We start from the raw sequence: 20990 nt of genomic DNA, 5'->3' as shown, positions 1-20990 counted from the left end.
TTTTTGTTTACAGAGGTATCTATAATTGCACATTATAGTAAGTAGTGAAGAATATGGGTGTTTTAATGTCCTAAAGACTGCAGTGGCCCCTCAGGCTGAAGCCTCCTGCTCAAAGTTTCAAAGGACAAGAGAATACAATGGCAATTATACTCTTCTGAAATAGAAGGTTTATTGTGTACAGCCAGGGCAGATGCTCACTTAGCTGTAATTGAGCTGCTAAAACAAAAGCTGTGTTTACCTGCTGCTGCTCAGTAGGTTTGAAGTCTGACAGATCTGTTCGAGAGGAGCCATGAGCATGCTTTAGGTTTAATGGCACACCTCTTGATGAGCCCTGAAATACTGCTCTGGGAGGTGAAGAGGAGCTGAAAATACCCTTCCCTCAGTTAGAAACCATCCCCAGACCGTGAAATGCACTTTGGCTGGGAAAAGGTGCATCACAAAGGTATAAAAAAAAGTTCAAGGGTCAATAAAGAAGCATGGACAAAATCTGTCAGATTTAACAGAACATTAATTCAAGCTGCTAGGCTTTAAAACCAAGCTTTTCTTTAATTGATTTTGTGAGAATTTAAACTGAAGCCCAGGTGATGAATCTTGGTAACTGTCATATGATTAGTTTTTGTAAATGTAAATAATAAAAGGATGTTCAGTAAAAGACAACCTTTGAGTTAACCCTATTAAGAACCAGTTGTTTTTCTAATATATAGCACATGGATTTCCATTAGCATCCTTGAGATTACTTCATACATACCCGGGGCAAGTTTTAACCCCAAATGCTGTATAATTAAGTGCTAGTGGCTCACACAGTAAAATTGAGATTTCTGGATAACTTACTTAAAGCTGCTAGCATTTAAATGGCCACGACTGCTGGGGCCTTGATGTTAATGCCCCATTAATCCCTCTGCTCTGGGAGTCAGGTTTGCCTGCTTTAACATCTGTTGCACCAGCAGTGGGTGCACCTACACTGGCAGTGTAGACAGTCAGGTACAGAGGGGAGGGTCTGCAGATCTCTGCTGAAGGGACTGTTCTAGCAGAACCACAGTTAGTGTCAAGTGGAGCCACGCTCATTGCTTCTGCCTGAAAAATCATCTTTATATATCATATCCAGCCAAGCCCAGTAAGGGCTAATATTTTTTAGAAATGTCCTAGACTACCATTTGGGTCCACCAGAATCTCTTATTTTATCAGGAGTTGAGTCAGACATAAAATAGAGATTAGGTTTCTAATACCTAATACATTCTGAGCCAGAAAAAAAAAAAATTCTTTGCACCTTTTGGATGTCAAGATACCTGCATTTTGAAATTAGGATCTACTTGCATTTGACTGTTTTTTATTGCTCTGGTCTCAGGAAACTTAGACTTGGCAGAGATGCAGATGCTTTCTGAATATAGAAACATGGTGCTGTTTGCATTAGTATTTGGGATCGTAACAAGATCTTTCTTATTGTGGCTCCTACTATGATTATCTCTGTGGGGGATGGTTTGAAAACTTCAGTTCATATGCAGAGCAATAGAATTTAATATTTTTGTGCTCTTTAGATGACACTGACTTCTAGGTCATTCTCAGGCATAATCTCAGAGATACTTTTTGAACTTTGAGGGGCTTTATGGGGTTTGGTTGCTTTCTTAACAGCTGAATTAGCTTGATTAACCCTGCCATTGATTATCTTCCATGACTTGTCTCACTGGTTACAGTGGAGCACCTTTCCTTGGGGAAAGTCCAATATTGTTTTAATGGGGAGAAGAGCCCTGTCTGTTTTCCCAGGCTTAGGTGGAAGGTTATGTAAACTGAGGAGGGGAGGGCCAAGATGGTTTCTGTGAGCTGAGAGGCCTTTTTTTAATGTTGGTATGAGGCAAAGTCAGGTTGTTCTTTGTATATGATGTTGGGAAACATTTGCATACACACATAAAACTTCTAGGTAGGCTTATTTTATAAATCTTAGTAAATTTGAACAATCCCTTTACACTTAAAGGAAGTTGTTATAAGTATTGTCAAAGTGATAAATATCACACCACTGTAGGCAGTTTGAGCTTCTAGTAACTGCAATGTTATGCTTGGTGTTTAGAAAAGCTCTCAGCTGTCAGTCATATCAGCAGTACACACAGGGGTAGGAGTCCTGGTTTGGACAGGCTGAAGGTAATTAAAACATCCCCTCGAGAAGGACTCACAGGATGAACTCCAAAATTAGCTTGCACTTGGGGGAGTGAGCAACACTGTATTTTGTCCTCATACTTAAATGTTTTCCTAGCCAGAATGGGTGTCAGAAATGTCTCTCGGCTTCTTGGAAGGTCCCTGTGGAAGCTGGGCTAAGCCATGAATTACTACCTGAATCTTGTAAGTGTAGCAGTCAGGTAATCCATGCACATCAGCTGGAAAATAAACACCCAGCCCACAGCCACCTTTGTCACAAGACTCTTTGGCATTAGGCAGACTCATAGTGGGCTTGTCTTCTGTCAGGCTCAGCAGGAATTCCTTCTGTTTTTTAAAAGAACCTATATTTGGCTCTGCAGATGGACAGGTTACCATTAGTTAGCAGGGACCTGCAGAAAGCTAATAAGAGCACAGACTGTGGTTGGTCAATACATGGGCTTCAGAGACAAAACCAGTTTAATAAATTTCCATCATTGGCTGCTCAGATTTGCCAACATATTGTACAACTGTCCCACTCAGCACAGATGTTTGTAGAGTCAAGCTACAAACAGAGACCACCGATCTTCCTTTAAATCAAGAATTTTTGCACGGATAGGGAAGTAATTTTTTTACTCATTTTTTACCCAGGCAATGGCCTGGGTAGTAATGAGAATACCTTATCTGATATTGCTTCAGAAATCACTATTTCATTGGACCTCCAGCCTTGGGGTATGATATGCAATTCGATCAGTACTGCATTTATGTTTACCATTTTGTGCAGGAAACACCATTTCTGGTACAACCAGCTAAACTTCTTCACAAATGTATCTTAATGCTGAATTTGGAGTTGGGCTCCTGAAGGCAGAGCAAGGGGAAAGTTTTCTGGATGTCTTAACCAGTGAGGAAGGTCAGCAGAAGTATAACTCAGATGCCAATATGATCTTTGTATAGTGTCGCCTGAAACTTTGTGAGGTGTTCTCCCTTCACTGGGTGGGAGGAACCAACAGTCAGCAGCTGTACTCGTGAGACCTCGGGCTGAGTGAAGTGTCAGGAAGATGATGCAGTGTCAGGAAGGTGCTGCCTTGTCAGGACTACATGGCAGCATAAAATCTGAAGTAGCCCCTCCTATGTAAGGCCACAGGGGAGTTAAATCACTTAGTGTCTCTGGTTCAAAGAAGGTTGTCTTTTTTCCCCTTGCTTCCAGAAAATATAAAACCAGATGCCCCTCAAATGAAGATATCACTAACCTAATTTTCTCTTTGATAACAGGACTGCTGCAAAGACAGACTTTGTTCTTCTTGCTGAAAACTGTCAATAAAAAGTTTATTTTTCTGTCTCTACTTTCCCCTAGATTCTCACCCATAAGGTCTTTACTTTCCACTTAAAAAAAACCTAAAGATTATTTCCAGTGCAGGCAAAAATCAGTCAGGATCTAATGTATTTGATGCAGTGACTTTGATGTCTCAGGTTTAGCTGGTGGTTTTCCTGTCTGCACTCCTTGCTGCTGGGGAGGTTATGGATAGGAAGTGACAGCAATGTTTCATCTCACTGTGTCCAGACACTTGCACTCCCTTCACTGCCCTCCCCTGCATGTCTCTGTCATACTTTTTGTCTGTGTGTGCAGCTTTTTGCAGTTTCAATACTCAGGTAAGTGGAGTGTTACTTTTTTCTTTTTTAGGCTTGTATCCATGGTTCAGTAGTATGTGAGAGTGCAAGGTTCAATTAAGTGTAACCGTGCTCTGTCTGTTGTTTACTTTCTTAGGATACTTTCTAGAGAGAGACAAGCTCCCTTTTTGCACATTCAGGTTTCTAGATTTGTGACACAAACATTTAACCTTTCCATAGACTAGCCAACTTGTGATTCAGGAGGTCATATATGCTTTAAAGTCATTTCCCCAACTCCACTCTCACATCTTGTTGCCTGATCCATATATAATGCTCTCTTTTTATGCAATGGATTATCCACACTGTGTGGCTATTCCTCTTTGGAAACCTGATGCTAAAAACCATTTCCTCAACCTGGTGGGTTTTACTCCTTGGTGTTTTACTTCTTTCTTCATATACAACTCTGCCTAATTCACAGGCTTATCCAATGAACATTAATTAAGTCTCCTTCTGGTAAATCATCTTCTACCAAAGTGTGTTTCATGGGTTTCCATATTTTTAAGGGTGGTTTTTAGACCAGAAAAACACAGTGTACCTTGGGGTCATAGTCATCAAAATGGAAAAACAATCAAGACCTGCCCATTTCCTAGGGCCAATGAAGGATGTGTGGATTGCATGTCTATTGTTTTGTCTAGGTCAGTTATAAATACAAAGTTAAACTTCAGTTCCTTCCCTAGGGAGACCACTTTTCAGGTTTTCAGGTTTATTTACTTTTCAGTAATTTCATGGTCTTAATTTCTTATCTTAATATTATTAGCTGTCTGCTTTTTTTTTTTTTTTTTTTTTTTTTTTTTTTTTTTTGTCATTCACACCTTTCAATTATTTGCAGCTTGATTTCATGCCTTTGCCCTCATCTGATAGACACTGGCATGTAACCAGGCTATTGGAGATGCAGCTTTTAATTTCCTTCCCTAATAGCTGAGTCTTTCCATGACACTGGTTGCTTATGAGGCTCTCTGAACTGTCTCCAATCAGACTGATGAGGAGGTGCCCAGAAACAAATGTCACATTCCAGGTGCTTTCACCTTAGAGCAGAGACAGAGACTCTATTGCTGTGTCTTGCTGTTATGTGATGTGATTACTTAGCTTTTAATGGTGATGATTTGTCTTGACTTTTCTCTGTGTGCTCAGTCTAGACTGTGGCCATTGTCTGTGGTTCTTTAAAAGATTCTCTTTAGAAGCCTCCAGGCCTGTTCCATTGATCTGAATTGTTCATTTTCCTTCCAGGCGCCTTCAGCCCCTTGCCTCCCTCTTTTCCTCAAGTGTAGCTGTCACAAAGCTCAGTATAATCCTCTCAGGGTTGATGTGTTTCAAATACTTCAGTTAACAGTTCAGCTCCACCTGCTTTTGGAGCCAGTCTTTTGGGGCCAGGATTTCGGAGGCTACTTGCTCCAATGTGTAGGAAATACTGGCACTCACTTTTAGCTAGCTAAGTCTATCCAAGTCTTCTTTGAAAATTTTCATGCCAGTAATAAATCTTTGTGAAACTAGGTTTTAAAATAACATGCACACTCAGTGTGGGCCCTTCCCAGTTTTTGGGTGACTTGAGCCTAAATATTTCACTTTTGGTGTTCCTCTATACAACTATATAGAAAGAACCAAAGAAATGTTGAGATACTCTGGAATTTTTGAACATGTTTGTATTCCAGTACAAATTTTGCTTTGGCACTTCTTATTAAAAGAATGGATGTCAGGTTAAACTAAACAAATAATCTGAGCAGCTTCTTAAAAGGCAACACTTCATTTCTCTCCAATGCTCTCCACCAGGTAAACCTACTTTGTCTACCTGTCAATTGCATATTTTGATCCTTGTTATGCTTACAAATGTGGGGGTGCTTCTTTGTTATCATGTTGCTCATTCCTTAAATATTTACGCTAGACATGCATATATGCAGATATTAAAAAAAAACCCAAACATTTCATATGTCCAGAGTGCTTTGGGTTCATGTTTAGCTCTGGGTAGCAGCAGTGCTTGTGACCTTTGTGCTCACTGCAGTGTCCTGACCTCTGTGTTAATTGTAGCTTGGTATTGAAAAGACAGAATGTATGTCCTTGCTAGTGAAGCCTGTTCAGGATAAGATAAGATAAAGATGCATACCTCTCCTGTCTGCTAACTTTGATAGTGCAAGATAAGAAAAATATGTAAAATACAGTGGAAGGCACCATGAGCTGTAAACAAGCTGCTATAAATATATTTGTGTTGAAATGCACATTGGGCTCTCTCCATCCTATAGCTGAACATGGTTGTGCTAGTCTTTTTGGGCTGGTAACACATCACTGCTTAGGGGTTTTGGAAGATATATTTCTAATCAATGAATTGATTTGAGCAGTTCTGTTTCTTGAGCTCTTTCTTAACTCTTACTAGAGACAGAAGTTGCAACAGACATTGATGAACATATTTGATTCTGCAGGTCTGAATTGTGGCATCTTGGTATTTTCTGTTCATCATTTATGCCTAAGTAAAAGAGTATGGAAAAGTTGTATCAAAGTTATAACAAACCAGAATATTTGGGGATTTTTTTATCATTCTCTTTATTTTAGTGTTCTTATTTTGTATCTTTCTTTCTTTCTTTCTAATGCTTAGTTCATCAAGGCCTATTCCACCACATCTACTATTACAAAATTCAAAATTTTTAGAAAGCCAGGCCTGTTTTAAACACAAGCAAAACAGGTAGGTGCCTAAGGTTGCGGATTGGTGGAACAGAGAGACCAAATGGTTGGTCACCAAAGTCTTAGAGCAATGTGGTTTCTTGCCTGAACTGCTGTGTCAAGAGTCTGTGTGAACAGACAGCTCTCCAAGTAATCCTAAATTCTCATCTCTTCCCATCAGGCCAGCAGTGTGGTGCTCCCTTGTAGAGAATGGGCACATGTGCACAGCATTGCATGGTGCCAGCCAGCCAGGGCTCCCTCTTACCATTTAGATTATTGTTTTTGCAAGACTAACTTCTGTGCCCATTTGGCTGGGAAGCTTTACTCTTCCTTTGGAAATAAAATGCATAAAAGGACCTTATTTGTTCTCTTCCTGTGATTTGAGGAGGTGGTTGAGTTGTGGAATTCTTTTTCAAATGTTACCCAAATCTTCACATTCCTTTTTGTCTTTCCTCCCATTAAATTATTTCTACATAAAAAAATCTTAAAGTGTTTGCTCAACACCCATATATTAAGATGCATGGAAAGTCGATTTATTTTTATCTTGATTGGTCTTACACAGAAGCTGAAGCACAGAGCACAGAAACAGCTTTCTCAAGGCCAAACATAGATTCCCCAGAAGAGGTGTAAGTAGGACCCAGATTTCCTGATTCCTAACACTGTTCTTTAAAATAAATAGAATTCCCTTTTGAATTGTGAGGATGTTCTTTGATGGTGGTGGCAGCTGTGTTCATATTTATAAATTTTTTATTTTTACTTTTTGATCTTACATTCTATTACTACTACTATTATTATTATTATTACTATTATTATTATTGGTGGTGGTGGTTGTTGCTGTTGCTAGCTCTAAACATTTTCTATTTTCATTTTGGCAGTCACGAATTTTCCATCAAATTGGTGAAACCGTCACTTGCTAAACTTCTTCGTGGCATTAAAATTGATGAGATTGAGTTGAGGCTGCTTTGACTCTTCTTTTTTAACTTTATTTTTTCTCTTTTAATAAAGGAAAATCAAACTGATATGTTGCACATTTACACCTATACCTTCTTTTACTTGGTATGATTGATGGCTCTGTTCCTTACTACTCCTTTTCTATTATCACATGTATCCATTTGCAGTGAAATACCCATCTATCTTCACTGTTGTATTTTCACACTGCAGTCAAAAACCTCATTGCCTCTCAGGCACCAATTGCAAACCCGTTTCTTTTCTGTCCTGTCCTGGAGATTTGTGTGGCAGCTCAGTCCTGCTGCAGACTAAAACCTTTGCCTCTTTTTTCCTTACTCATGCCATGAAGTCATAGCTGTCTGAGGTATCACAGTGGGCTGCCCTAGGAAGTCTTGTGATATCTGAAGGAGAGGATTATAGCTAGGTTAACAAAGCAGTGGCAGGACTGGAATGATAAAGGTGTTTATCATACCATAAAGCATCTTGATAATTAGAAATTTAAGCACAGACGTTTCCTGTTTTTTGAGGGAGAGTTGGAATTTTATCTGCTTTTCTCTCATGCTTCATCAAGGAAGTTCACATTTATAAAGCAACTGGAATTGAAGCTGCACTTTGTTTTTCTCACTATAAGAGGGAAGAGAAAAATGTGCAGGCAGGCTAGGTCTATAACATTGATTTGTAACCAACAAAGGAAATGTCTACTTATAGGACACAAATCAATGTGACCAGACTGTGAAAGTGCAAACAGAGATGTGAGAAAATTATTTGATCGTTAGTCTTCCTTTTGAAAAGACAGAGGGCCAAATTCTGCTCTCATTTATGAGGATGTAACTTCCATGAAAACCAGAGGAGACTTGCCAATGTAATTATGAACAAAATTTTAGATGCTGTCGTTCTGATGGATGGAGGTGTAAGGCATTAGAGTCAGGAAGGGGGCTAGGCAGGAAGGGAAGAATGCTGTAGAAAAGGGGATATGAACCAAGTCTTGCTGTTAATGAACTGTAGATACAGAAAACATACTGATGTTCCCTCCCATGCAGAGGTGACCGGTATGAACTTTGTACCTCCTTAATTCAGCTGAAATCTTGAAAGTTTTCATTAACCTGAGAATTTGTTGCCACCGGCTGAGATATTTTCTTGGAGACAGACTTGTCTCCTGAGAATTATCTAATCTTGCAGATTCTAGACTACAGGGTTCATTATCTAGGAAAACTGTGTATTAACAATAAAACCACTGTATTTTGAAGGCAGGAAGAAAATTTGGAGGTCCAAGTCCTTTTGGCCCATGAAAAGCAGTATATACTGACTTGGAAGTGAGCCCCTTTGTTCTTCTATGGCTAGTCTTTGCAAAGACAATGTGCTTCCTAGGTGGGGGATTTCGTCTCCCCTGGAGCTGTTTGCACCCCCAGATTTAGATTTACTCTTAGATTGATAGAATTAGCTGTTTCCACACAAAATCAGTTTCTGAACCTGTAGGTTGACTTCATAGTGGATTTTGGTCATAAAACCATATCAAAACCACTGTAGCTGTATAACAGAAAGAGTTGATTTTGGCTAAATTCGCTCACCAATTTGAATGTTTTCAGAACAAATGGATTATCTTTATGTGGCAGGTTGGATGTCAGATCAGGAGTCACCTGTCTGTGCCACTGTGACTTCAGGCTAGATTAGGTATCGTCTGCTCTCTTGTAGCAACACAAACTCCTCCTAATTTAACAGTAATGTGATCGTGTGCCCGGGCCCAAACCTGGTCAGATCTACACTGACAACTGAGCTGAGTCTGTTCATTAGTGAGGAAACTCATCTCAACTTCAGTTTCAGAAACACCCCCAAGTGGAGGCAAACTACCTCCTTTAGCTGCACATCCTGCTTCAGTCAAGACTACAGCCCCTCTTCAGCAGTTCCCTGCATTTGCACAGGTACCGGGATTTCCCCATATGTCTCCATCGAATTCCATTAGTGCAGTCAATGGAAAGAGAAAGGCCAACACATACATACATGCACAGTTTTAAAAGTTAGGGACTCATTTGGAGAGGTAGATATTTTTATTCTGGTTAAACTGCTCTTAATTCCTGGGGATATTGTTTTATTTATGCCACAATACGAGATTAAATCAGGCCGTGTCTTCCCAACAGACAAACAAAGTGAGTCTAAACAAATCATATTTTTGAAAGCTTTTGGGATAAGAATAATTTTGAATCTAAAATGCATCAAAGTGACATTAAATAACAACAAAAAACTTAGATTCATTACAAGTTAAACTCCCCTTTACAGAAGGAGACGCAACAAATTCTGTTATTTGACTTTGGAAACTGAAAAATGTCTGCATTTTGATTTTTCTGAACTACTCTTGGCCTTTGAGAGGGAGGCAAAACTCTCCCTGGTTCTTGCCCCCAACTTTCACACATAGTGAATATTTCCCCTTGAGTGCTCTTTGTGTGACACTTGAAATAAGTGTCTTTCTGTCAGGCATTGCTCTTATATAATACATGTTGTCATCTGGAGTGAGGCACAGTTGTGCATATTTAGCTGGTTTGCTTTGTAATGCATCATTACAAGTGACCGAAAACATGGTACAGGAAGTTGTTTGTGTGCTTTTTTTTTCATTGCTTATGCAACTCCCAAGCAGAAAATGTTCTTGAGAGCAGATGGTACAGAAAAGTCAATTGCAAGTTCCATTTTCCAGATGTATAGATGGTCCATGTCTTCTTAAAGCCAGTTCAGATGGCTTTGGAAACTGGAGTCTAACTTTCATTTAACCCTTAACTGGGTAACCAGTTAAATTGTTTCCGACTGGAGTTTCAGTCCTAATAAAAATAGCCTGACTGCACAAGATCCATTGTGTTCTCAGATGCTTAGCTGGAATCTGGGACATGGTGTTATAATCAGCAATTAAAATATTAATACTGCTCTTCTAGCAAGAATGCTGCAAGTTCAGCAACTGATGTATGTTCTATGGGTTCCATTCATTTCTCTCTTTCAACTTTCCAAACAATACACTGTTACACAGAGGGGCCAATATCTGAATTTCTTACTGCTTGACAAAGGGATTACTAGATAGTGAAGCCAAATTAATTTGACTTCCTGCAGAGAAGGTAAGAACTTCTTACCCTAGGGCAGTAACACAGTCAGCTCATGACTGCATGATACTGATAAACTACAGTTTACAACTCAGTAGGTTTCTTGTTTGATTTAGGTTTTTTCACTTGCTTGGGTCTTTGGACTTTTCACTACAGTCTTATTGCTGCTGAACTGTAGGCTTTTATTTGATAACAAAAGTATCAGTCCCAATTTTTTCCCCATTGCACCCACAGAAATCTGTGGGAGATCAGATGACTATTGTAGACTAACTTAGTGGGAGGGCATCCATGAAAGTTGGTCTGCAGTTGTTGGCCAGACCAGTCACTTTGCAAGTTCAAACACAGTCTAGGTTTAATTTAGGTCTGACTTTAATATAAGGTGATTTGTAGATCCAGGGATTCATAAGAAGTAAGACACTTGATCCCATAATAACAATACCAAATTGTCAGTTGTTGCCCATAAATCCCAAGCAAACAGAAAGTAGGATTTCTCCGACAATACAGGCGTGCAGTATAGCATGCCTTGGTCAGAGGTAGACATAGAACCAGAGTCTGAACATCTGATCCACTAAGTTTTGATGCTTTCAAGTACTCTCAACAAACTTTCAAGAAAGATTATTTGAGCTAAGAAAGATAATAGATTAAGAAATAAAAGCCAAAGAAGAGCATTTTTTATTATGTCACCACTAAGTTTTTAGCTGTTTCTTCACACATGTGCTCTATTCATACATATGAAAAGGTGAACCTAAACTGAACTCTCAAAGCTGAACAAATTCAGAAGTGAACTGACTTTCCAAATCCCTGGCTCCAAGGCATCTCTTAAAATGAGAGAATACAGGGTTTTGGGATGACTAGAATCTGGCTCTTACATTGGTAATAGCATATAATTCAAGTTTAGATGCCCAGAAATGGTTATTGATGGTAAGAGAGGTCAGAAGGAAGTGGTTTCTTTGGCAAACCTTGTGAAATAGTCTAGAACCACCCCATTTGCAAACAGGCTCCCGAGGGAAGTGGTCCGACACCACTCCCATCAGAGTTCAGAAGTGTCTGGACAATGTGCAGTTACATGATTTAGTGTCAGGTAGTCATGCAAGGATGACCTCCTACTGAATGAAAGTTCAGAACTTTGTGACACCAGAATAATCTTCACAAACTCCTTCCTTCTCTAGACTACTCATGGATTACAAAAATAATAATATTTTCAATTTATAGAGAAGTTTCATCTGAAGACCTCATTATTGATTTGCAGCATTATCTATTAGCCTTGAAGCAATGAGGGAGTTGCATATTGTCATTTACTTTTCTAGGAGGAAACTGAGGGGTGTAAAAACAAGGGTTTCATAAGAAGTACTTCATTAAAATTTGGGCCTTCCCTAAGAGACAGAAGGAGACTTAACACCTAGAAAGGCTCAAGCTTTCAGGACAGGATCCAATCATAGCCTTCGCCATTCAATGTTCTCTCAAAACCAAACAGAGCTGTTGGGGTTATTTTTTCACTCCTTCTTGCAGCTTGGCCTGAGAAGCAAATTGCACATACCAGACTGGCTTCTCAAGGAAATAAGTGAAAAAAGTATTTTAAAATAATAGTTGCCATGTCCTGCAGCTCAGAGCTGTCATACTGCACGTGAAAACTCACTCCTTACCAGAAGCAAGGTGAAGAAAGTAATAGAAATACGTGTGTGTGTGTGTGTGTGTGCATGTGGATGTGTCTGGGTCTGGGACACAGCATCTCTACCTGGGAATGGCTTGCTATTATTAGACATGCAGTTACCAGGGGTTGTGTAAGACAATTGGAGCTCTGTTTTTTAACAGAGGCGTGATTCATGCTACTTGTAGTAACAGTAGCCACCTCCGAAGGAGACATAAAGCAGACACAGACAAAAGGCTGAAGAAATCAATGCTGGCTGAGCACAGCCATCCTCCTCGCACTTTCTGCTTGCAAACAGACTTCAGGTTATCAGTTGTGGAGGTTGATGCTAATTCCAAAGCGTTCTGGAGTTACTGAGCTGGTACATCTGTATTGATGGTGTTTGCAGGGCGTGGTTGAGGCTGCAGGAGCTGTAAGGGGTGACAGCGTTAGGCACACTTTGCCATGTTCCCCACAACATTTCTGGTGTTCTGCAGGAGGCTGGGGGAGCTGTGAGCAGAACTAGCACTCCTACTCTATTTTCTCAGTTACTCCTGCTGGGAAAGACTGGAACCAAAACAACTTTTGGCTGCTCTGCAGTTAACACTTCTACATTTTTATAGTAATGTGGAGGGAGAGTCGAGACCTGGAGTAACTTTGAACTTCTGCCAGCACTCTTCATTAGAGCAAATTGTGAAATCTGATTGAACTAGAATAGCTCTAAGCTCCCCTACAGCTAAGATTCCTGATCCATCTCCTATGGTACTTCTTGTCGATCATGGCAGAAATCAGAATATCTGCAAGCGCCCTGATAATTTTGTTCATCTGGGCCATTTTCTTCTAAAGTTTTCTGTCACAAAATAACAGGAGTAAGGTAGCTGCCAGATTGTCTGCAGTTAAAAACTCAAATCACCTCCTCACAGAATTTTTTTCCTCATAAGAAAAAACAGTGGTGAGATGCTTATTTACAGTGTCACTTTCTAGAAATAAAAGGTGGGGAAGTTGCTATCAGGTCCCCTCAAGTCACTGCCATTCCCTACCATGCCTCCTCTTGGAAGATTGTGGATCTCCTATAAAATTTAATTTCAGCATCATCTAAACCATTCTGCATAGTAACTTCTGCTGTCAAGGAAGAAGATGCTGAAGATTTGCAAATGGTCTTTTTAGCACTCAGGAGACAGCCCTCCTACGTTAGCAGAACTTATCCAACAACAGAGCCAACTGCCTTCAGTTTCATTCAAAAAAGTTTTGAAATGACCAGAGAAGAGGCCTCTAAAATCCACAGAAGAGAGCTAAATACTGAATTACGATAAATCCCAAGAGTATAATTTGCTAATACTGAAGCAAGAATAACAATTATTGCTATGTTATTTTCCTTAATGCATCTTGCTGCATATACTGCACAGAAGTAACTTCAGCTACTATTAATGTTAGTAATCATTCTCTATCAGCCACACCACATACAGTTTTAGGAGAATAGTGAAAAATAACTCAGAGTGCCTTAAAAATGGCATTGTAGTCATATCCTGACTCTGTGTTTTCCTGGCACAGGGTGTTTAAAACCCAGATCTGAATAATGCAGCTGGCACTGACATCTCTACATTTCAGGCACACTTAAGAAAAATCCTGATTTGATGCAGATGATACATAACTTTAAAAAGCAAATAATTATCACAAATATACATCACACCTCAGGACACATTGCTGTCAGTGACTTGACATTTTAAATGATGAGTTTCACAATTGCACGTAACCATCGGATTTGATTGAGCAATGTTTTAGAATAATTCACATGCTCATCTAGAACTTTTTTCATTGTGTTTTGGCACTGAAGCATGAAAAAGGAAATCTACAGTGGTTTTCTCTTTGCTTGTGAGGAAGCAAGCGCTTTGATCAGTTCTATGTACTCCAAGGCTATAGTCAGTTATTCCTCAATGGATAATGAAACTAAAGCCCAGAGTGACTCAGTTTCTCTGTGGATCCTGTGTGATATTTTATATATAGTTTTTGACATAAATCAAACAAGCTTTCATTTGTACAGTTTGAGGACAGAGGCAGCAAACACACAGGAAGAATGGTATGGGAAAACATGTTCATGGTGCTTTTTACCTAGTCTTTTCACTGTGTTGGTTACCAACTCTTTAATGAATGATTGTCAAGGGAAATCTTCAGAGATGGAGACAGTCATCCAAAACAACAAAAAACCTAAAAATAGTTTAAATTTTTTCATAACAGTAACATAGTTGTTTAGTTCAGCATTTGGGCAGTGGTGGTAAAAATGTTAAAACTGAAGGAAAACATTCCTGGTCTCAGACTCTCCTCTCAGAATCCATGCAAATGTGATTTTTAATATAAATTTTCCTCTAGTAAAGGCAGACAAAAATCATGCAAGCATTTTCATCTCCTTATAAAACAAGTCACATAATGAAAGCTCAGGGAGAGGAAGGAATTCTATCAAGAAGATGCTAAGGTTTTTTTTTTTTGGGATGAAGGAGAGTGCTCAGTTTTTCTGATTATCTGTTTGATAACCTTGCTTTTGGTGCTTGAGAAAACCAGATGTGTCAGAGAAACTTATTTCTTAGTTTGCCTTGAAGGGGATAGTCCTGTGACAAATTGGTCAAATCTATTGAAATTTATAGCTGAAATTTCCACTGTCCTACATGGTATTCTACCTTTAATTAATGTAAACAGTATCTTATAGTTTCCACAAGCAACACACCATGAAAAAAACAGTATTTAATTACTTTTATCACTTACATTTTGTATCATGCTTCATATTCATGAAAGGGTACTTCTGACTTGTGATTGAGATAATCTTTCAGCATAAGAACCACAAACTTGGTGGCCAGACATTGATGCATCAAGTGCTGTACCTGTGACCAGGAGGGACAAGGGTGCAGGACCAGTGCCAATGGTGTAAATCTTGATTAAATTGTTATGTGCTGAGATTACACAGTCCCTGCACCTCAGTGAAAATACACTGTCTGTTTGAAAACCTGATTACCGAAACAGGGAGATCCATTCTTTGAGGACATTCAGTACTTTCTACAATTCACCAGCATCCATGGGACTGAAGGGTTTCAGGGTTTATGCCAAAGTATTTTCAAGGGCAGCATTTAATGAAACCAAAGCAAAGTGTAGGGGAGGAGGAAGAAACTCAGCTCATTTTCTTCATATGCTTTCATTGTTTTTGTTCTTCCTGAAAAATAATGTCCTTTCAGATTTTGTATGACATCTCCATGATGTTGAACAGATTCGGAGAAATCACCAATATTTTGACAGGGTTCCTTGGCAATGAAATGTTCATGAAGCTCATCTGTCATGAGCTAATCTGGCTCATCTAGCCAAAGCAGTAGCTTAGGCAGATATATTACTGTAACAATTTAATTTCTACACATTTTCTTCATCTCTGGTGATTGCAGTGATGGCAATTCATATTTCAGTTTCAGAAACATTGGTATTAATTGCAGCACAACTATACCTTTAATTTTGTGAGAATATTGTTTAAGGCAGTAAGGCAGTGTTGTGTTGTCCAAGGGCCACCTTCTCATTAACAAGACAATATTCTGATTGCGCTGGCCATCCTGAGTGTGGCTTCAAAATCTGAACCTCTTACTTGTTCCCCTCCCATTAACCTTTTGAGTTTCATGCCATAATGCTGGTGCCTTGTAACCTACAGCATCAGCACATAAATGCCTGAGGCTGTTTATACTCTCAAACTGCTTCTATTAATACTAAGTATTTGTAGAAAAGTAGCACTCAAGATTCAACAACTCGCAATATACAAGCACTACCCACAAATCAGTCTGTTCCCAGGAAAGGTTATGTAGGTGCAGTTCTACTGAGCAGAGATGATTTACTCCATATTCCACACCAACATGCACAAAATTAGCACCTTCTCTGTTTGCCTCAGTCACACCTCACTTTAATGAACTGCTTTGAAAACTTACATGGATCACTCAGGATTCAGATACAACTGTGAAGGCTCTATAGTAAGAATACACAGAATTCCCTGTTTTATACCCAGCAATGTTTTGCCAGAATAAGATAATTTTAAAATAATGACCATGCATATAACTCGACATACATAAATAAATATAAATAAATATATGGTTACTTATATGTATATATCTATGTATATGTGTACAATACTGTGTGAAAAGTGGTCTGACATACTGCCATGGTTCAGTCTGGCATCACAGATTTTTGTCTTAGTTTAAACCATTAGCTGAATGTTACCTTAGGGCTTTTGGTGGCCTGCTCCTGCTCTGATTAGGCCTACCAACTACTTACATTTAGTTTCCTCTTCCAAGCAGAAGTTACCTTCATTTCAAATCAGGTGTGCAAAGTCCAAACAGCTGCTTAACATTGCCAAACATGGTTTTATCCTGCTCCGCCCCCTGCAAAGAGCAGCCAAGAGAGCAGCACATGTTCTGCTTGCACACCTGCCATGCCCACAGGTGTGGGATTTACACACCCAACACAGTGAGTACCATGAGATCTTCATCAGTAGAAAATAAGCAGCATTCAGAGTTAGATCTTAAATGAGAGAGAATATTGTGGGCTGAGGCCTTGTACCACTGCCCCAGGTAGGAGAGGGTTTGTCGTGGGAAGTGGAAAGGAAAGCCAGAAGGAGAAGAGTCATCCTTTCCGACCTGAACTCTTAGGCACAGTTAGCTGTTACACTGAGAGTACTGCTTGCAAATAGAAAGAAATATTGGAAAAATCAACAGAACAAAAGTGAGACCTCAAAAATACCTATTCCAAATGCCAAAATCAAACTTAAGAACTGCAGCTTAAGAGCAGTGTAATTCTATAATATCAGATAAAAGGCCCTGAAAGAAGGGGAAAAGAAACAGATGCAGAGAAGTAATAGAGAGCCTGTGAAAGAAAAAGTGGGAACATAATGTAGACTTTCCTACAATGAAGATTTTCCTGCTATTCTGGATTTCAGTAAGTACCTCTGGGACTTCAGGGAGAGATTTTTTTTTCCTCAAGTGCTATTGCAAGCATGTCCCTGTGGAGAATTGGCCTTTTCCAGGCTAGAGCAGTCCAGCCTCTTTAAACAGTCTTTCTGTAAATATCTAATCCATTAACAAATTAATTTCTGATTTTCAGGCCATACTATAGTGGACATACAGCGTACCCAGTAAAACGCAGAAATTAGCTATTTCCTCTTGGAAACGAAGCCCTGACTACAGTGGAAAATCCATGCTCATGGCCTTCTCAGAACATGTCCTGTGATACTAAATTTTTGTCGTTTTCTTGGCACAAGTTCTGGCCTCTGCTGGAACAGTGGCTTTTATGTCTCAGTCTATCTTGTTCACACAGTGCAAATGCCATAGTCAGTCCTAGTCAGACAATGTACTTTCTCCTTATAAAGAGTAAAATATATCTGAAATAACCCACTTTATGCAGAAAGTTGATTCTTGAATCGTGTTTGTTGATGGCTAACACTGCTGTTTTCATCTCCTCCTTGTTGTGGCTTTAAGAATTTAATCCAAAATGCTACTCCCAAAGAGAAAAAGTGACCAAAAAGAATTTCATTTAGCCTAGACAGTCCATTCTGAAAATATATCATGACACTGAAAGCATCGATTAAAACTCAACCCACCTGACTCAAGAGAGCTGTACAAAATGTGAATTAAGATCAGACATGCTAACTTCCAAGGCAATAGCAAGTTACTTTCCCTTGCCTCATGATAGACAGCACTATCCAGCACAGTAAATAAGAGTAATCAGAAATAAGCTCACAAGAAGCTCATCTTTTAATTTTTTCATTACTAGGGATCAGAGGAAAGGCAGAAGGAAGCATTCTGACGATATCAGGGAAAATACTGTTGCAAGAATAAAGTAAATAGCAATTAACTAAAAACTTGAGTCTGCTTGATTGGAAATCACTAATAAAAAGTAAGAGAAGATTGTAGTACCAGGTCTCAAGTAAAGATAAGGAGCTATTTTGCTGATTGTCCCTTGCTGGTCAGACATAGGAGTGCTCCTAACAAGCAGGGAATACTGAATGTATTTGATGGTGTCTCTGAGCAGACAGAAGTACATCCAGGGGGAGAGACAGAAATATCCTGCAGGGAACTTACGGATATTCTCAGTTCAGTCAGAGAAAAAAGGAGATATTTCTACCAGGCTGAACCTGGTAGAAATCTCTCCTCTTCTCTCTGACTGAACTGAGAACATCCATAGGAACTAATCTAGAAAAGGCCAGTTACAGGACCAAGCAACAGCAGTAAGTTTATGTTTATAATATTTAAGTAATCTGTAAAGGAAATATGATGGTGTGTTGTGTAAAGAGCAGAGTCAGGCCAATGCTTGCTTCTGTGTGTTTTAGGTAATACAATATGACAAACCACGTCAGATCAATGGTGCTGATTAATGAACAGACCTGGAAAGGTAGCTATCAAGAGATGAAAGGCTCAAGATACAAATTTCAGGAGGGAGAAGGAGGATCGATTCCTCAGAATACAGAGTTATGGTCCAGGAGCCCATTAATCATCAGCATAATTATGTAAAGCACCACATTTTCTCCTGACTTTATGCCCATTGCAACTGCACTGAAGTCAGTATAAAAGTGACCTAAAGTGTACATCTTAAATCACAATCTGTAGTACATCACTACTCTCATAAAATGGACCTTCCTTAATAAAAACACTGATACAATTAATGTTCCTCACACCCTCTAAATTACCAGATAAAACTTGGAAAGAGCAAGGTGGAATAAAAGTAAGCATATATAAAATGCCCAAGTTACTATCATTAGTGGGAATATTTAAGTAATAAAGTCTGCATTTCTGGAATGCATTCATGCAGAACATTTATCCTCCAAAATCTTAATTAAGCACACAGTACCCCATGGAACAGAAATGTAATGGTTTCCTTTTCTGGATAGAAGAGCTCAGGTAGACAGGCGAGAAGTTATTTAACCCAATGTCATACATCCCATTTCTCTGTTGTACTGCTTGTCTCTCTTTTTGCCCAATCTTCTTATGGTTGAAGATCCTTTTCCTCTAATTTTTCCAAAGTTAAATTACATTTTTTACAAAATTTGGGGTATTTCATTCTCTGTTGCAATACTAGTGTCTTAAGAAGTACTATCAGCTTTGTTGATTTTATGTATTTTAAAAAGTGCGTCACAGCTGCTGTGGATCTCAGTGCTTTATGCTCATCACACTGGAAGAGAGATATCTTCCCAGGCCATAGCAAAAAACATGGAGGAAAATGAAGATATTTTAAGTATTGCCTTTCACAGAGATTTTTGAGCCCAGATTTTTTAGAAGACTTCCAACAGCCCATCTCTAACAACTTGTCTGCCTGACCCTTGATGGGAAGCCAGATTGAGTGCTAGGCAGTGCTACAAGAGAGAGCCACTTGAATTGGGATCCCAGAGATTGGAAGAGCACTAATGACACAAAAAGAGAGGTGACAAAATATGCAGGATTAGTACATGCAGTTCTTAGGCTTCTCTTGTGTGAAATTAGGAGTGAAGTGAGCAGGAGTTCTGCTGAAGTAAAGACTAAAGACTCAATCCTGTGATTTTTCTGCTTCTAGTACAAGTTAAAAATGCACATTATCTGAAGTACTAGGCAGTCTCTAAGGCATGTGGGATTTGTGCCTTAAAAAGGTGAGCAATAGCCAGATAAAAGACAGACTGATGTGTGCAAAGTGTATGTAAGAAGCAAGGTCAGCTTTAACAGAACAGGTGGGGCGCATATGGAGGTGGGAAGGAGAGCTTGAAAGTAAGCCATGCTGAATGTTAGCAAGGACTTAAATCTACAGAATCCTTGGGCATTACGGCACCTTTGAAATTCAATCCTTGGTACTGGTCAAAAGTGTCACTATTTATGTCATTCTTTTGAACTAACCTGATGCATGTGGTTCCTCTCCCAGGCCCTGGTAAAACTCAGAGGTTCAGGCTAAGTTGTGGATTTTGTGTGTGTGTGTGTGTTTGAATTTACTTAATTTGCAATTCAAAGCAGACTCCAAGAGGGGAGAACCTAAAAAAAAAGCTGGAATCAAAGAAAATGTTTGCTTGAGCCCCTGTAAAATGTAGCTGCCAGGTTTCATGCAGCCTGTTGAAATCAGAATTTAGTATATATCCCAGTCACTAAGAAAGATCAGCATTACAAAATGTGTGAATTGAACATAAAACTGAATGTATATTTTGTGAAGTACATTATTACAGTGTCATCTAAAATCCCTCATTGTGCGTGTAGGTGCTCATTGGAGTGTTCCTGCTGCACAAACAGTGGGGATTTTTTGTGTTGCATTTTCCGACAAATTCCAACTTGCACAGTGACATTAGCTACCTGTGAAATAACAATTACATCTCTTACCATTTTTCATTCACCTTCCTGATTTCTTTGATAAAACAAGTATTTGCTTTTTAGGTCTGCTCAGAGTAGGCAAGATCATTTTTTCATGGAAGTGGCACCAGTGGCTTTACTGTGGACAGGACTGAATATGCTGGTGTCTCAAGAGTTCTTTGCATAAGTGAAGTGAGCGGAATTTAATTCTGTACCTGAATGTCAGCTTCAGACATACTCCCAACATACCCACAGTGAGCTATCAAAGGACAATAATACTCCCAAAAACTAAGATCTGGATGGTGAAATCACCATCTAATAAATATTGGAGCAGAGGTTTTTTGTGGATCCCTTCCCATCTCAGTCCATTGGTTCCAACTATCTCTTTAGCTTAGAAGATTTCAGAGATAAAAGTGCTGCTGAGTCAAACCTTTCCTGCAAGGCTGGCAATAAGTTACTTCCCTGGTGTCATTGCAGTAGACTAGGTGGCTGATGAGAGAAAAGTGGGGTTTCTGCTTTGATATGAGCCATGCTTTTCGTGAGGTAAAGACAGCAAAAGACAAGAAGGAGGCTTCTTTC

General features: G+C 39.3%; 1 protein-coding gene across 50 annotated transcripts in view; it reads left to right on the top strand.

Annotated features, from left to right (window-relative positions):
* The window catches only part of ZBTB20 (zinc finger and BTB domain containing 20), a 471634-nt gene that overhangs the window by 416454 nt on the left and 34190 nt on the right, over positions 1-20990 (top strand). The gene's annotated exons all lie outside the window — the stretch shown is intronic.

The sequence above is a fragment of the Lonchura striata genome, chromosome 2 (genome assembly GCF_046129695.1).
Source record: "Lonchura striata isolate bLonStr1 chromosome 2, bLonStr1.mat, whole genome shotgun sequence".
NCBI lineage: Eukaryota > Metazoa > Chordata > Aves > Passeriformes > Estrildidae > Lonchura > Lonchura striata.
This window is presented reverse-complemented; position numbering and strand designations above follow the sequence as displayed.